General features: G+C 39.9%; 1 protein-coding gene across 5 annotated transcripts in view; it reads left to right on the top strand.

The window, feature by feature from the left end:
* Positions 1-17,358, top strand: part of macrod2 (mono-ADP ribosylhydrolase 2) — a 724,457-nt gene that overhangs the window by 211,262 nt on the left and 495,837 nt on the right. The gene's annotated exons all lie outside the window — the stretch shown is intronic.

Raw genomic sequence — 17,358 nt, 5'->3', positions numbered from 1 at the left:
AAGGTTTAAGGAAATGTCAACTATTTTCTACAGAAGAGAACTACAAATTAAATCAGATCTGTTTTTGTTTGCATTTTGACCAATTTTATTGCGGTAACAGTCTGAATATGAGCCAAATTTGAGCAAACAAACAGTAAACAACAGGTATTTTCTGATTGAATTCACTCACAATGGAAAGACAAAGTAATGAAGCCATCAAGCAGTTGCAAAACAATTAGCACAGTGACTATATGGAAAGCCAATACACGTTCCTCTCATTCCCACATTAATGTAGCAAAGAATTGCAAATACAGCCATAAACATTATGGTGGAGTGGACTATCAACAATTGCATTCATATGCTCATATTAATGATCACAAATGTCCATGACCAAATGTTAGCTGGCTAATGTGGCTAACTGACACAAAACATGATCGGCCAAGAGATGAGAAATTTTTTGTGATCGACCGATCCCCCAAAATTTATGAGATCAGTCACAATCCACCGATTGATCGATGCACCTTTATATTTGAGTACAGTTTTCAAGCAGCTACAGCAAAGTAATATGTTGGTCCATTGCTGGCTTATTGTCTACAGGATTTGCAATTCTGCAACACAAATCTATCATAGCACAGAAATGACATGTGTTAATGATCTTAAAGCGGCAGTGCATTTTCACCAGTGCTGTTTTAGTCAAGGATGACGATAACGAAAATATTTCGACAACGAACAATTTTTTTCATGACAATGACGAGCTAAAAACATGTCTTCGGAGACTAAAACAGAACAGGATGAATGCCGGTTGTCGTCTGACGAGACGAGAATGAGACCAAAATTTGCCATAGTTTCCGTCATAAGTTCACAGTATGTGATATTTTTTATTATCATATTTGTAGTTAGCAGGCATTTTAGCAGTGATTGGTTGTGTCACTCATGTGACATGCTGCCCCTCTCCCCGACCCTGCCCGCCCAACACATACACTAAACCACAGGACAGTGAGTACGTGTGTGCCCATTCCAGGCTCCTTTTGTGAAACATGTGTCAGGTGCTGCTTGGAAAGTTGTATTTATTATTTTTTTATTCATTTACTTAATAATATTTATCTTGGCTATGCCATGTTGCTTTAGCCTTTAAAGGTCTGTGTTGAGGGATCATAACACACTAAGCTAACTTGTAGGGTTAGCATAACATTCGCGTTAGCATTATTATTATTGCAATGACTTGGTGAGTGTCTTCTTAAACTTTTGGAAAACTTTTTACATACAATTCTTGGCGTCCAGGTGAGTTTAATTAATTGCAAATAATGTTTTGTTTTCCCGCTGAGGATGTCATCATGAAGATGTTGATGTCCTTGTAGACTCTACAATTATGTGCTCGTATGTCAATGTTCATTCGAAATTGTTGAAACCTATTATTTATTTATTCATCTATTCATGGACTAAAACTTTTGAAGTTTATAGACGAAAACATTTTGAGAATTGTCAATTAAACTAGACAAAGATGAACACATTTTGGAATAACTAAAATCGGACTGACTAATAAATATTTTTGTCCAAAAGACTAAGATGAAAAAGTAGAGCTGCCAAAAGCAACGCTGATTTTAACAGTACATAACTGCATTTCTTTTGATACGTATGGCAGTTTTAGCTGTTGCCTGGCTTTATGTAACACATTTTAACGCACAATGCATTGTGACTGCAATGTAGTTTTCTTTGGCTTAATTGCCACCCCGAGTGAAAGACATCCTTTGTTTTACTCAACCATGGTGGCCTTCACAGAAAAACCACACACACAGTAAAGCCAAGCTACTGCTCAGTGTCAGCACCCGCCTCATAAATATCACTTTATCACTTCATGCACATGCCACCTCACCCTTAGCTCTGTGACAATTTAGATAGTCTTCTGCTTGTCTCTGATTCTGTATCTGATCAAGTATTAGGACACAGAAATCAGCAGTTGGAAATATAGGTATTACAGGTACTGATGTTTCAACCAGATTTTGAATATAGTATCACATTCCAAATAAATAAATAAAAAGCTTTCTCCACCCTATCATGGTAAACTCATGCCATGAACTCGTATTTGTATGATCTACTTATTATTCTTGAAGTGAAGCATAAATTAACTCCTGACTAAATTAAGCATGGAAAAGAAGATCGGATATCAAGGAGAGGCCAGATGTTCTTTAAGTATTATTTATGAGGGAAAAATAGTCTTTTCTCTGCCAGACTAATCCACTCTCCCTCTGGCTCCTCATCGGTTGAAATGGGTGCTCTCTCAAGGAACACAGCAAACCTAATTTCACTATTCATATGCATAGGCTAGTGTTGTCTCTCTCTCTCCTTTTCAGATATTTGTTTCTTTTGTTGGTAGGCCTGTCACTCCTTCAGGGCTCTTGAGGACTGGAGTAATTTGGTAATTTTGCCTAAACGGTGATACTGTAATTGTGTAGCGTCAGCTGCCGAGCTGTCAGTGAGACGGCCAACGGTCATTCATCACCAAGGAACGAGATGGGTGGGGGGTCATTCAAACTGATCGGGTAAACATTAGCAGAAAGAAAGTAGTGAGGCCCAAAAATGATGGAAGTAGTAGAGTGTTTTTTGGAGTAATTGGGTCGAGGGGTAGCAACAGTCTGTGGGGCAGCCTGGTTATTAGGCTGAAATTGGGCAGAAAGGTGGCGGTGTTTCAGTGGGGGTCAGGAAGAGGTGTCTGGGCCCCACAATGACGGTGATGCATTAGAATGGAAGCTTGTGGGTGGTGGATGAAAACCGTCCACTGAAAGGTCAGGTTTGAATTGGAATGTGGCAGTAGCTCTCATGCAGTTCCGTGTTCTCATCACACAATTTCATGCATCTGTCTATTCATTTTTTGTTTTAAACAGAAACAAACTCGGAAATATATTTTTACTATACCTATGTATTGTATAAACCGACTGACTCTACCTTACACTTTTACAAATTGACCTGTTTACATTGCAATAACAAATTATATCCTAAAAAAACTAAAGTAGGATAGGCTACAGTTGATTAATATTGCCGTTATACGAATATATATATTTTAATGATAGCATTACCATTTCCCTCTTTGTGTGGGTGTGCGTGCGTGCGTCTGTGTGTGGTCATTTAAAACTTAGTCAACGAATCCCTCATTTGTTTCTGGTATCCAACAGACCAATTTAGAGGACTTTTAGCTCACCCTTCTGCTGCAGTCGATGGACTATTGTGCAGCAAAATGTCCAGGTAATGAGGTGACACAGGTCAACTGTGGATAGACAACCTGGCCAAGCAAGAGCATAGTAGTTAGCTTCGCTAACACAGACAATTTTGATTGCAGCTGGTGTTTAACAATTTCTACCATGGGAACACACAGCAAGGAATCAAACAGTAACACATAGTGAAATTCCATCTTTGTCACCATTTTGTTGTCTAACAAAGCACAAATGCAACATTAGTAAAACAACCGTGTGCTACTACTCATGGGGATTTTATTCATCTTAGAAGTTGTGATGGAACATACACCAACATTGCAACACTTTTTGCTATATGCCACTGCAAAATTAGACACGTCATGTCTATCCTAAGCACAGAGAACAATGACACAGTAAAATGCTCTGTTTTTGGCCTATTTTACAAGACATGATGACATGGAACCTAATACCAGACAGTTGGCCGACGTGTATGACTCCCAGTAATAACAAGTGCAAGTGTAATTATGAGTTGTGCGATTGGATGGTAACCAGTTCAGCGTGTACACCACCTTCTGTCCATATTAGCTGGGATAGGGTCCACCACCCCTTTGACCCTTGTGAGCATAAGAGGTACAGAAGATGAATGGATGAGTTGTGCATTTTCAATCAATCTTCTGTCCATAACAAGGTGGCTGTGGCACAATTCGTAGCTCAAGTTGTCCTGGGACCAAAGAGTCAGCGGTTCAATTCCTTGGTACGACTGCTCACTAATAAAGTCTATTCAGGGGTGCTGAAGAGGAGGGTCCGTTGGGAGGTCGAATCTCGGATTCAGGAGGAGCAGTGTTTTTTTCGTCCGGCCGTAAAACAATGGACAAGCTCTACACCCTCGGCAGGGTCCTCAAGGGTGCATGGGAGTTTGCCCAACCAGTCTACATGTGTTTTGAAGATTTGGAGAAGGCGTTCGACTGTGTGGAAGGTGCTTCGGGAATATGGAGCCCCTTCGTAAGGGCTGTTCGGTCCCTGTACGACCGGTGTTAGAGTTTGGTCCTTATTGCCAGCAGTTAGTCAAATTCGTTCAAAGTGAGGGTTGGACTCTGCCAAGGCTGCACTTTGTACCGATTCTGTTCACAATTTTTATGGACATAGTTTTTAGGTGCAGCTGAAGCTTTGAGGGTGTTTGGTTTGGTGGCCTCAGGATTGCATTTCTGCTTTTTGCAAATGATGTGGTGCTGTTGGCCTCATCAAGCCGTGACTTCCAACTCTCACTGGAGCGGTTCGCAGCCGAGTGTAAAGCAGTTGTTGATGAAGATCAGCACCTCCAAATCTGAAACCATGGTGCTCAGGCGGAAAAGGGTGGTGTGCCCTCTGCAGGTCGGGGATGAGATTTTAAATATCTCGGGGTCTTGTTCACGGGTGAAGGTAAGAGAGAGCGGGAGAATAACAGGCGGATCGGTGCAGGGTCTGCAGTGATGCAGACTTTTCACCGGTCCGTAGCGGTGAAGAAGGAGCTGAGCCGAAAGCTCTCGATTTACCAGTTTAGCTACGTTCCTAACCTCACCTATGGTCACGAATTGTGGGTAGTGACCGAAAGGACAAGATCCCGGATACAAGTGGCCAAAATGAGTTTCCTCCGCATGCTGTCCGGGCTCTCCCTTATAGATAGGGTGAGAAGCTTGGTCATCCGGGAGGGACTCTGTGTCGAGCCGCTATTTGTCTGCGTTGTGAGGAGCCAGTTGAGGTGGCTCGGACATCTGGTTCGGATGCCTCCTGGATGCCTCCGGTGGGAGGCCCCGGGGACGACCCAGGACACGCTGGAGAGACTGTCTCTTGGCTGGCCTGGGAACACCTTGGGATTCCGCCGGAGGAGCTGCTTGAAGTGACTGGGGATGGGGAAGTCTGGGCTTCCTTGCTAAAGCTGCTGCCTCCGCGACCTGACCATGGACTAAGCGGTAGATGATGGAAAGATGGATAAATGGACTGCCCACTAGCAAAGTGTCCTTGGGCAAGGCACTGAATCCTGATTTGCCCCCAATGGGTAAGCAGCGCCTTGCATGGCAGCGCAACATTGGTGTGTTAATGTATGCGTGAAAGGGTAAATGTGTGCTAATGTAAAGCACTTTGGGAATGGTAAAATTATGTAGATAAATGTGCTATATAAGTATTCTACATTTACCATTTATAATGATATCACGTGAAACCAGGCTGTGGTGTAAAAACATGTGGACCGCTGTACTGTGCTGAAGACATACTGAATGACGGCATGGATGAATCGACTTTGACTTGACATTCATCATGTTAGTCAACCACAACGCATCATTTGTTGTTGTAGTGTATGTGCATGTGTTTGTGTGGGCATACGCCTGTGTGTTACTATTCAAAACAGCCATCAGCAACCTTGTCACTACACTGAATTTTGTGAGTATTTAGAACTCTCTGATGCCTCTTCAAAAGAAAACAAAAATGTAGTGACTAGTGACAACTCTAGCACATTATTCTGGTGTTATTGGATGCTTTTTGTGACTCTGTGACTCTCTCCCACCTGCGGTCAGAACAGGAGCTATTCAGGCCCCTGCCTCCAGACAGCAAATAAATCGCATTTGTGGGAAGCTACTGCTGTGGACCCCACAGAACACCAAGTTGTTTGGAGAGGAGGACTTGAATGAACACAATGTTATTAAAAAATATAGATAAAAACAACTCCCCCACATACAAACAAACAAGCACAACTAAATCAAAGCTGACTTTAATATACTTTGTTTGGAATCTTTCACTTTTTTAATAAAAAAAAAAAAAAAAATATATATATATATATATATATATATATATATATATATATATATATATATATATATATATCAGATCACCCTAGAAGTTTCTCTCCTGTTCTGATATACTATATGTCACTTACTAAAACACTTAACATGAATACACACAAGGCCTAGGGCTTCTTGATAATGTAGCTAAGATCCAGAAAGAACACCGCCATTTATTTCTCAGGGACAACAGTGCACAGTCTTTGGCTCAGTTGTCAGTGTTGTAGTCTCAAGAAAAGAAAAGTTTTAATCTTGTGGCTTTGTTTACCCCTCATCCAAGAATCGAGATAAAAACCAATTAACAACACTGAATAACAGACTCCTGTAGTGCCATTTTCACAGCTAATTATGCAAGACTACGGTCCGACAAAATTGTTGTTGCCTTGTTGTCTTTGATGTTTTTCTCTGCTAAATTGTTATGCTTCTTCTGCTCATTACTAGGCTTTTAGAATTGTAAATGTTGGCAGGTTTTAGCTACATTCTTTTTTTTTTTTTTTAACATTTTAGGAAGAAAAGGAAGGAGCAACCGGTTTCCAAAAACTGCAGTTTTCACGCCTCCAATCTTTAACAGAGCCATGTGACTTATGTTTGTGGTGGTGGTTGCAATTGCTGGTTTTAATGCTGTAGATTTAGGCTCAAGCTGTGGTCCGTAAAAAAACATTAACTTTCCCATAAAATGGCATATGGTTTGCCATAAACCCTAATGGAGAAGGGGAGCAATGCACAAGAGCCTGTGTGTTTTCAGGAATCCCATCGAAATACAAAGTGAAACCATTTAAGGCAAACATTTGCTTTTGAAACCATTAAGGTCTTGGCTGGATCCTTTGTTATGTCTTTCTCTATTTAAAGCTATACCAATCGATATAAATATAGAAACATATGATTTATTAGTCCCGTGAGTGTTGGAGTTTTTCTTTTGAATATAGTCTAGATTTACTGGCCTCATCTCAAGTTGTAACTTGTGTAGCAAAGCACAATTGTTAACAATAATTCCAATAAATGTACAATGTTTACTGTTGATGTTGAAAATGGATGGATGGACAAATGTTATTGTGGGTTTTTGTTTTTCAAAAGTCAACTGTTTTTACCCAATGGTGAGAGCATCTTGGAATGGTGATGTGGTGAAAGTGCCTTTGAAAGTACTTTTTGACATTTTTGTTGTTATTCAACACCTCTTTCTTATTCCTTGACTCTTTTTGTGGCAAATGCATTTGATCAGGAATCATGAATTTTGTTTATCAAAGGAAGTTATGAACCAATGCCAATAACTGCTATTTATCTAAATTAAAACCAATTACTGATGCCTTGCTCATGTCTCTAAAGTAGGGATGTCCCAATCAGATCATGTGATTGGAAATGGGACAATCGCACCATTTTTCAGAGGATTGAAATCGGGTGAAAAGGATCGGGTTTTTAATTTAAAAAATATATTTTTCTGCTTCATGCCTGTGCAGCGCCACAGCCTCTCACCCTCCTTTCTGCTAAGCATTGTGACCAAACTGTCCAGCTTGTGTTTGGTACTTGAAGTAAATGATTATTGACAGTTTTGTAGCTTTGATCTTGCTAGAGAAGCTTGGTAGCTGTACAATCAAATTCACAAATCCGTCACTCATTGTTAAACTTGGATAAGTGTGCTGTGGCAACTGACTGTGTAAGTGTTCTCTGCAGCATGAGCGTCAAAGTGTGAGTAGACTAACTATAATAAGCATAATAAAGACGATAATTTTTTTATGTTATTCTTGTTTAAAAATAATTCACATTATGAAGGCGGCATGGTGAGACAGTGACATGGTTGGAACTTTTGTTCACAAAAAAACAAAAAAACAACAACTTTCAAACTGCTTTTTTTTCCCGGTATCTGATTGGCACTCCGTATCGATAGATTGTCAAAATTTGGTGAATCAGACTCGGAGTTAACAGTAGTTTGTGTATACCTGGAAGAATAAAAGGCAAAGATTTGTCCTTTCAGTAAATTGACATATGTCCTCCTAATTTTTGTGACACATGTTAGCCTGAGGTTTTTTTTATACTGTCATGTTGCTTCTTTTTCTCCAGGTTGCTTTAAAGTTGATGCCAGTGGAGAAATGCTTTTGTGGCTCACAGTTTTATGGTGATCGTCTTGAGTCATTGCAGTGGCCAGGACCCAGGGAATGTAATGGATCTGCTGGGAGCCATCTCTATGGATTTATGAAAGTGCAATGCTGGAAGGGCAGATCAGTCACCTCGTGCTATTTTTCGTGGCTTTGTAGACACCGGTTCTATACTTTGATCTGTAATCTATGACAAGAACAATTTGATGATACATGGACAGATTTTGAGTTTTTTCTTGCTTTAGAATGGTTTAATGGCATACCTAGAATTTTGAATGACATTACTACTGGGTAAATGTGATAGGTTTTCAGACTTTTATTATTGAACCCAACATCTGTAGCTGCAACGCCGTTTGAGAAGTTCTCTTCCTGTAATGGGTTGGCAGATCCTTTGGAATAAAACCACACACACACTTAAACATCACCACACAATTTGACATGTCATGCGGCACTTAGCTGTGCACTGTAGGGAATTGAGACGTGTCGGTAAAGGTCCCCTCCGTGTGCAGGGCGTTTGGGTTGGCAGGGCAGGCGGGGGAGCGTCCGGATCAAGTTTCCTCCTCCTGCTGTCTAATTATTGACCCATCTGGTATTGTCTTTTCAATTGTTTCAATTATGATGGCACTAGTGTTGCACTGCACCATGGCGTCAAAGCATGCATAATTCATGTGAAACACCCTGGACTCCACTCAGAGCTGTGGGTTTGAGCTGAATGTCAATACCACCTCATGCCCCCAGTGGAGCCCAGGGTTGTCTGTATTGACTGCAAGGTAGATAAGGAGAGCCAAAGCAAGTGCTACCGAAGACAGTGGATTGCGATGCTATCATAAAGTGTAGAGGTGAACAGAATGTCCTGCTGCGTGAGTGTGTGTCATCAGCAGCTCAGGTGATTTCACACCTCAAATTTATCATCATCTGACCTATCATCTGACCTATTCGCTCTTATCCTGGATTTTCTAGGCCATTTACATGACAGTTCTATTCTGTTGTGGTTTTTAATCTGGAGAAAGTAATCGATGTATAAGTAGACATATTTGACAACAAATACAAAATAGGATTACACACCTTTTTTTTTTTTTTTTTTTTTTTTTTTTTGCTTCCAACCACGGCTCATTCATATGTGGATATATATCTCTGCAGTATGAATGCAGTCCATATGCATGTGACCTATTCATCATTGACAGGTGGAAAAACTGACAAAACAACAGACACGAACAAGCAATGTCTGACAAAGACGCATAAAATACCTTTTCTTTCTTGATACATGAAGCTATCAAGTTACGAAAATGCTGCCTCTTTTAGCATAAAACCCATGAAACTGCCACTAAAGTGTGACAGTGTGCAATATGTACAGTTACATAAAAACATCGGAACTAAAAAAAAAAAAAAAAAAAAAAAAAAAAAAAATCTGGATTCCGTATCTAGTTAGATGATTAAAATAAATAAACCAACATTATTCTATTTAAAAAGTGCAAAGAAAGAAAACATTTTCATAGATACACTACTGTAGGCCTGTGCCGGGATGAGATTTTGACGATATGATAACTTATCCAAAAATACCATGGTTTCACGGTATTGAAAATATAGCTTTAAAATGTCTTATTTAGAGATGTATGGGTTAGGAAAAAAAACAATCCAATTTTTTTTTTTTTTTTTTTTTTTTTTTTTTTTTAATTTATTTTTACAACATAATTGCAAACTGGGACAACATGAATAACATATATAATATATATGTTACATGTATATAATATTGAAATAATAAAATAAAAAATAAATACATATTTTAAATGGAAATTGTACACTAAACCCACAGCCACAGCTTAAGTTGCTCAACATTAGTACAGGAATCCTTGGTAATATAGAACTGGACTTCAAATAAATTTGATCATGTATTGTTATGTAAAACACATACCACTACTACTATTATTAATAATTAGTTGAGCAAGAGACAGTGTGTGTATGACTCATATCATTATTTACACCTTATACACACACACTACCAGAGACTGTATTGTGAACTTGTTATTTTGAACAGATGTTTACAATGGCGGAAGACTTTACAAAAATAGGCTAATGGAAGAGAGGAAACTAATTAGCCATCTTGGCATGCTAACTTGCCACGTTAACTGCCTCGTTAACAAGCTTGTGTTATAGTATTTGTTTTACCATCAATACACACACTAAACATGCTGGAGTGAACTCATGTAGCTGGTGGGAAGTGTTAATGACAGTGTTTACTTAAGTTTTGTGTAAAGTCATGGATGATGGTCACGTAAATGTGAAATCATGTTGGAGGTCCTGCAGTCCTTCCTCTGCGGTCGTCTGTTTCTTTTCGGTAACTGAAGTACTCCCATACTAGCGACTTAGTCTTTTTTGAGGGAGGGAGGGAGGGAGGGAGGGAGGGAGGGGTGGTCTCTGGTGTAGTGTCACCAACAGACACAGGACAGAGCAATAACAGTATGGGGAGGGATGAGTGCTGCCGCTCCATTTTTTGGACACATAAAATAGCTAACACTGTATTACGGTATGACTGAAAATTATAGTGGTTTTGAAACTGTGATCATTTCATACAACAGTAAACCTTGAAACCGGTAACCGACACATGCCTACTTTACGGTTGTAATGCAAACAATAAAGCTCAATAGCAACCAGCCAAAAAAAAGATTAAGAGCAGAGCAAACTAGTACTCCATTTCCTCATGAGATGAATGGATTCAGTGCCCAAACCATTGCCTCAGTCGTATAACTGTACACAAGCAGAGAAAGACTGAAGGTCAATCAAAAGGGATGGTTCAAGGATGGTGAGTATTCACTCAGTTGTTTGAAGATGAAGCACAGCAGAAGAGGTCACATTTCTGACACCAAGTTGTAATGAGGATGTGGTGCGTGACGGCTCTAAAATGTGTCATTGCTTGATGTAGTTGGCAATTATCTAAACTGAAAAATGTCTTGTGTACCATTTCCACTGCAATCCTCTTTAAACTTCTCATCATAGTGGTCATGATACATTTGATTCAGCCTGTGGCTCATGCAGTATTCATTTTATTGACCCCTCATTAAAACTTACCCAACATTGCTTATATGTGCGCCCACACTGGCATACTGGTCTTCAGCAGTAAAAGTGTGCAAAATAAGCTGTCAGCATGTAACAAGCCAAGATGAGGTTTTACTCTACTAAACGTGTCTCAGAAGACCTCAACCTGTGCAAGCTAAATGATGCCTCTGCCTTAAGGGGACATTTCCACACTGGGAATATTAACCTCCTGTTCCTCATTCAAGGACATGAGTTTCAATGGCAAGAAGAAAAATACAGCGCTGTACATTTATTCCATTGATAATTAGACGAGGGAAGCAATATGGAGGAAGTACTGCATATATGTTAAATGCATCTGTTAATTCTAGCGGCTACTTGGGGAGTTTTTATTAAAAGCATTTCTCAAACACATCAGGACATGTAGAATACAAAATAAACAAAGTCAAGTGGACTGTGTCTCAAAGTGCATTATCATCAGTGTTGTTAAATTTTGAATAGTAAAAGGTTTTAGGTATAGTTGCTTCTCTGAAAAAAGTAACTACCATATTTTCCACACTATAAGGTGCATCAGAGAATAAATGAATGGCCCATTTTAAAACTGTTTTCATATACACTCACCAGCCACTTTATTAGGTACGCCTGTCCAATTGCTCGTTAACACTTAATTTCTAATCAGCCAATCACATGGCGGCAACTCAGTGCATTTAGGCATGTAGACATGGTTTAAGACATTCTCCTGCATTTCAAACCGAGCATCAGTATGGGGAAGAAAGGTGATTTGAGTGACTTTGAATGTGGCATGGTTGTTGGTGCCAGAAGGGCTGGTCTGAGTATTTCAGAAACTGCTGATCTGCTGGGATTTTCACGCACAACCATCTCTAGGGTTTACAGAGAATGGTCCGAAAAAGAAAAAAATATCCAGTGAGCGGCAGTTCTGTGGGCGGAAATGCCTTGTTGATGCCAGAGGTCAGAGGACAATGGCCAGACTGGTTCGAGCTGATAGAAAGGCAATCGTGACTCAAATAACCACCCGTTACAACCAAGCTAGGCAGAAGAGCATCTCTGAACGCACAGTACGTCGAATTTTGAGGCAGATGGACGACAGCAGCCAAAGACCTTGTCAATCTTTGGGCCCCTTGGTACCAATTGAGCATCGTTGGTACGCCACAGCCTACCTGAGTATTGTTGCTGAGTGCTGACCATGTCCATCCCTTTATGACCACAATGTACCCAACCTCTGATGGCTACTTTCAGCAGGATAGTGCGCCATGTCATAAAGCTGGAATCATCTCGGACTGGTTTCTTGAACATGACAATGAATTCACTGTACTCAAATGGCCTCCACAGTCACCAGATCTCAATCCAATAGAGCATCTTTAATAGATGATTATAATAGAGCGGTGGAACGGGAGATTTGCATCATGGATGTGCAGCCGACAAATCTGCACCAACTGTGAGATGTCATCATGTCAATATGGACCAAACTCTCTGAGGAATGCTTCCAGCACCTTGTTGAATCTATGCCATGAAGAATTGAGGCAGCTTTTGAAGGCAAAAGGGGGTCCCAACCCGTTACTAGCATGGTGTACCCAATAAAGTGGCCGGTGAGTGTATATAGGTTGCACCACAGTATAAGGGGCAGTAGTAGTAGTAAAAAGGCAGAAAATACGGTAATTACTTTTCTAGCTATTCAATTATGAAAGCAACTACTTTTTGTTTTACTTAAAAGATAAAATAAAACATGATATAAACATTTTACAAAAGAGTTTTTGTTCTGTCATACAGGAATAGAAAAAAAAAAAAACTCCCTCCTTACAGTATGAAATCTCATGAATAATAACCATAACAATGATGATAAACTGAAGACATCTTCAGCAAGACCTGCCCTTGATTGACTTACCCTGACATCTTGTCTTAATCTTGACATATGTAACGTGGGTAACGCTTGTACATTTACTATAAGGCAGTAATAGGATGAGAAATGGTAATGAGTCATGTATAAGTTAAAGCAAAAAGTAGTTTTGTTATGTAACGTAACGAATGTAAAGGTGTAATTTCCGATACTAGGTATCATTACGCAGGTAAACAAGTTCAATCTTTAGTATTTAAGATGATCTTATGGTTTGTGGTGTTTTAATTTTTGGTGACTATTAGAAATCCATTCACTACTGATTAGGCCCGGCGTCGGCAATCCGTGTTTTAAAAGATGCATACGGCTCTTTAGCGCTGCCCTAGTGGCTCAGTGGAGCATTTTCAAAAATGTTTGAAAATGGAAAAAGATGGGGGAGGGAAATATATTTGTTGTTTTGATATGGTTCCTGGAGGAGGACAAAAACCACACAAACATTCTTAACGTTTTCCAATACTGTAAAAATGTGTAGAATAAATATTTAATTTCAACATTTCTGTCGATGAACATTTTCGTCATAGCTCGCGACACAGTTTCTATCAGCAGGGCGGGATGCCAGGCAGGTAGCTATTGTAAAAAACAGGGCCATGGATATGAAAGGGAAAAAGAGAAAAATAACTGAGGAGAACAGAGGATTCAACGTTGCTTGGACTGGATCATTTGCATTCATTGCCAGTGCGGTAGGATTGCTAGAATGTTTACTCTGTGACTAGAAGTAGTCAAATAACAAAAATAGTTACAGTATGTGGAAATAGATTTCCAGGAAAGGCATGCTATATTTGCAGCCGAGTACTCAATTGGGAGTGAGAGAAATAGTTACTAAAATTACTTCTGAAGAATTTGGAGGATCACAAAAATATATTTAAGAAGTGGATTGCATCGCTAGAACTCCACTACTGCTGCAAGTTTTGTTGCAACCCAGGATATAATAAGGTGTGGAAAACCGTTCACAGATGGTGAGTACGGACGGGAGTGGCACAGTTGTAAGCTCGAGTTGTCCTGGGACCGAAGGGTCAGTGGTATGGTTCCCGGCTACGACTGTCCAATGTCGAAGTGCCCTTGGAGAAGGCACTGAACCCTAATTTCCCCCCAATAGGTTGGCAGCGCCTTGCATGGCAGCAGCACCATTAGTGTGTGAATGTGTGCGTGAATGGGTAAAAGTGTGCTAATGTAAAGCACTTTGGGCAAGAAAACCATGTAGATAAATGTGCTATATAAATACTCTCCATTTACCATTTACCATATCAGAACACCTATTGGCAGACTTCAAAAACAAGACAGAGATAATACAGAAAATCAAAGACATGCCTAGATAAGGGTCATGTTATGCACCAGCTTTGTTTAATTCGTTCAATGTGAGTCAATTTTTTATTGTTGGCAGTAATGTGTTACTGTAATATATGTTAATAAATTAACACGTTGCTATCTCCAGAATGTTAACTAGTTTACAGTTAGTTACCCTTGTCTGCGAGGGTTGATTTCTTTGTTGAAATTGAAGGGTGTAGCAGAGCCCTCTAATATGAACTATACACCTTACATTCACTTGAAAAAAAAAAAAAAGACATTTATATATATATATATATATAATATGTATATATATATATATATATATATATATATATATATAGCAAAGTAATTTAACATCTAACTTAAGCCCCTTTCACATACACCAGAACACAATTTAAATCCCAGGATGTCAAGGGGCAGGCCTTTTATGTGAAAGGAATTTCCCGGGTAGACTGACATGGAGATTATATGGACATTTAACAGGTCACGTCTTAGAATAATGTCTGTGACTTTCCTGGGACGAAGTGTATGTATAAGCAAGCGTTAAATTCCTGGGTCACAGCATGATGGCTGATGACGTAAATATCATGGCGGGCTGATTGTCACTTCCTCGTTCTTCTCAGTAAGACGAAAAGCGGTAAACAAACATCGCAATTATCAACATAACAAGCTGGAAATGGCTAAATTAAACTGAAAACATGACAAAATTAAATTGCTACTGGATTGTAGACCCGAGGAAGAGAGACCATCGTCCATCTTTGGAAATGTGTGGCTTATTTTGTTGGCAATATTACGGTCCGCAACTGTGAAAACTAGGTTGTACCTCAAAGCGAAAAACAAAGTAGGGATGCGTTCAAGGGTTTATTAAATACAAACAAAAATACACGTGTTCGCAGAAAAGGGGGAATAACACAATTTGTCTGTGACAGTAGGTCAACGGGGATCAGTAATACTAACCTAAGCAGAAGATGGACAGCCAATAAGACAGCAAAACAAAGACTCAAATACCAGCACAACGTAGGGGATTTTGAAACGAAGGCAGCAGACAAACTAGCTAGAAAATGAAATACAAGAGTACAAGGTGTCGAATAGCGCCCAGCAAGTTAATATATCCTCCCTTCTCTTGGATCGCCTGGGCTTAAAGTGCATACGACACGAGAAAAAAAGTCTCAAATAGGTTTATTATGTGAATTAGAATCATAATTTGAGATGATTCGACCATATACAACAATTTAGCAAAGCATAGATAATGAGAAATTAGTTTTTTAATCTGCCGGTTAGCCACACCTACTATTATAGGGCTCTAGCGTCCCCAACAGGTGGATGACGTCAGCGGAGTCACAATTTCATCTAATTTAGTATGCAGCCCATTGAGGGGGAATTATTCAGAACGCGAAAAACGTGACGAAGAGTCGCAAAATGTCATTGTGTCAGTCTCTCTACTCCAATATTTTTACAGGATATTCTTTTTCATCCAAGTATTTTCCCCCAATAGCTAAATAAATGGCTTGAGAAAGACCAGTCTGCCCGTTGAGGGGGAATTATTCAGAACGAGGAAAACGTGACGAAGAGAGCCGCAAAATGTCAATGTTTCAGTCTCTCTACTCCAATATTTTTACAGGATATTATTTTTTTATCCAAGTATTTTTCCCCAATAGCTAAATAAATGGCACGATCATGACAAATAAGTCTTGTGCTAAATGGAATATGAAATAATAAAAATGCATTTATTCAAGACGACATGGCAAAATTACTCCATAGTGGTCAACATCACCTTTACTGTCGCACCTCCCGAACGATATTTTATGCCACCTAAATCGGGTTTATGTCATTTCCCTTCCCCGGCTTCAGAGCATGTAAACAAACGAGAGGTGTGACAGCTAGCCAACATGCTAACCTGAACCGAGTGATGTTTCAAAGTCTTCGAAGCGGAAAATCACACATAACTAGCCCGGATAATTTCACATTACGACTGGGTTGTCGATTGTAATTGCTGATCGGCAAACCGCCTGGCGGAGAGCAATTTACAGCTCGTTCCCCTGCTACACACAGGAGAGCTTACTGGGGAAGCAGCTGGACAATGACCGCTGAACATTTACATGCCAATACATGATCAAACGTATGTAGTCCGTTATTTAAAGAAAGTTTGTAGTGTTTACTTTGTAATCGCTGTATTCGCGGCTATTTTTAACTCAAAGTTGCCATTTCTGATTGGTCGGAAAATTTGACAGAGCACCGAGCACTTGAAGAGGGGAATAAGTGTAAATAAGAGTATACTAGTAGTGCTCTCCAGGCGGGGGGATGTGCGACAAGCCGCCAGTCGCAATGTTACAAAATGCAAGCCACCAACATATTAAAATGATCCCAGTATTTGACATAATACAAAACATGATGTTTACTCACTTCCTCGTAAGTCCCATGGTCCCACACTAGTAGGGCTTGTTTTGGCCAATATCCACCGGTGAATGGGAACCTTTTGAAACCCCAAAACGGCGCACACACCTCTCCCTCCTACAGCAAGATTTTTCTGCAGCCATTTGACTGGCGTGATACGAAAAATAAACGTATTAATCCGCAAAATCAGCTAAATCCTTTGTCGTTCTCATACAACAGTACGGCTGTACTGTGAAGAGGACTCCTTCCTCCGTACATGTCACAGCGCCCTCTTTGTCAACTCGAGACTGTTGCCGGAAGTCACTCATTTTCATGGCGCGGGATTAAAAAAACTGAATAAATATAGCGATCGCTTCCACACACATCCAAGCGGTCCATTTCATTCAGGAGCATAAAATACCACGTGTATTATGAAATAAACATGCTTTTTTATGTCACAGGCACTTTAAATACAGTCTTGAGGAGCTTGAATTGGCTGCAGTTACGACGTCGGCTCCCACAACCGACTCTGTAATAAAACATGATTTGACCAACATTGTGACAGCCGATGCAGACCAAAAAAGAAGTAATGTCCAGGTAATTAAATTGCTCCAGCAGCCCTCCCCCGAACAGCGACCGCCAGTGGGCAACATGGGACAAGTCTGTGAAAGTGTTCAAACTGCGTC

This window comes from Corythoichthys intestinalis, chromosome 10, assembly GCF_030265065.1.
Source record: "Corythoichthys intestinalis isolate RoL2023-P3 chromosome 10, ASM3026506v1, whole genome shotgun sequence".
Lineage (NCBI taxonomy): Eukaryota > Metazoa > Chordata > Actinopteri > Syngnathiformes > Syngnathidae > Corythoichthys > Corythoichthys intestinalis.
Note: the sequence above shows the minus strand (reverse complement) of the source record. Positions and strands in the feature narration are given on the sequence as shown.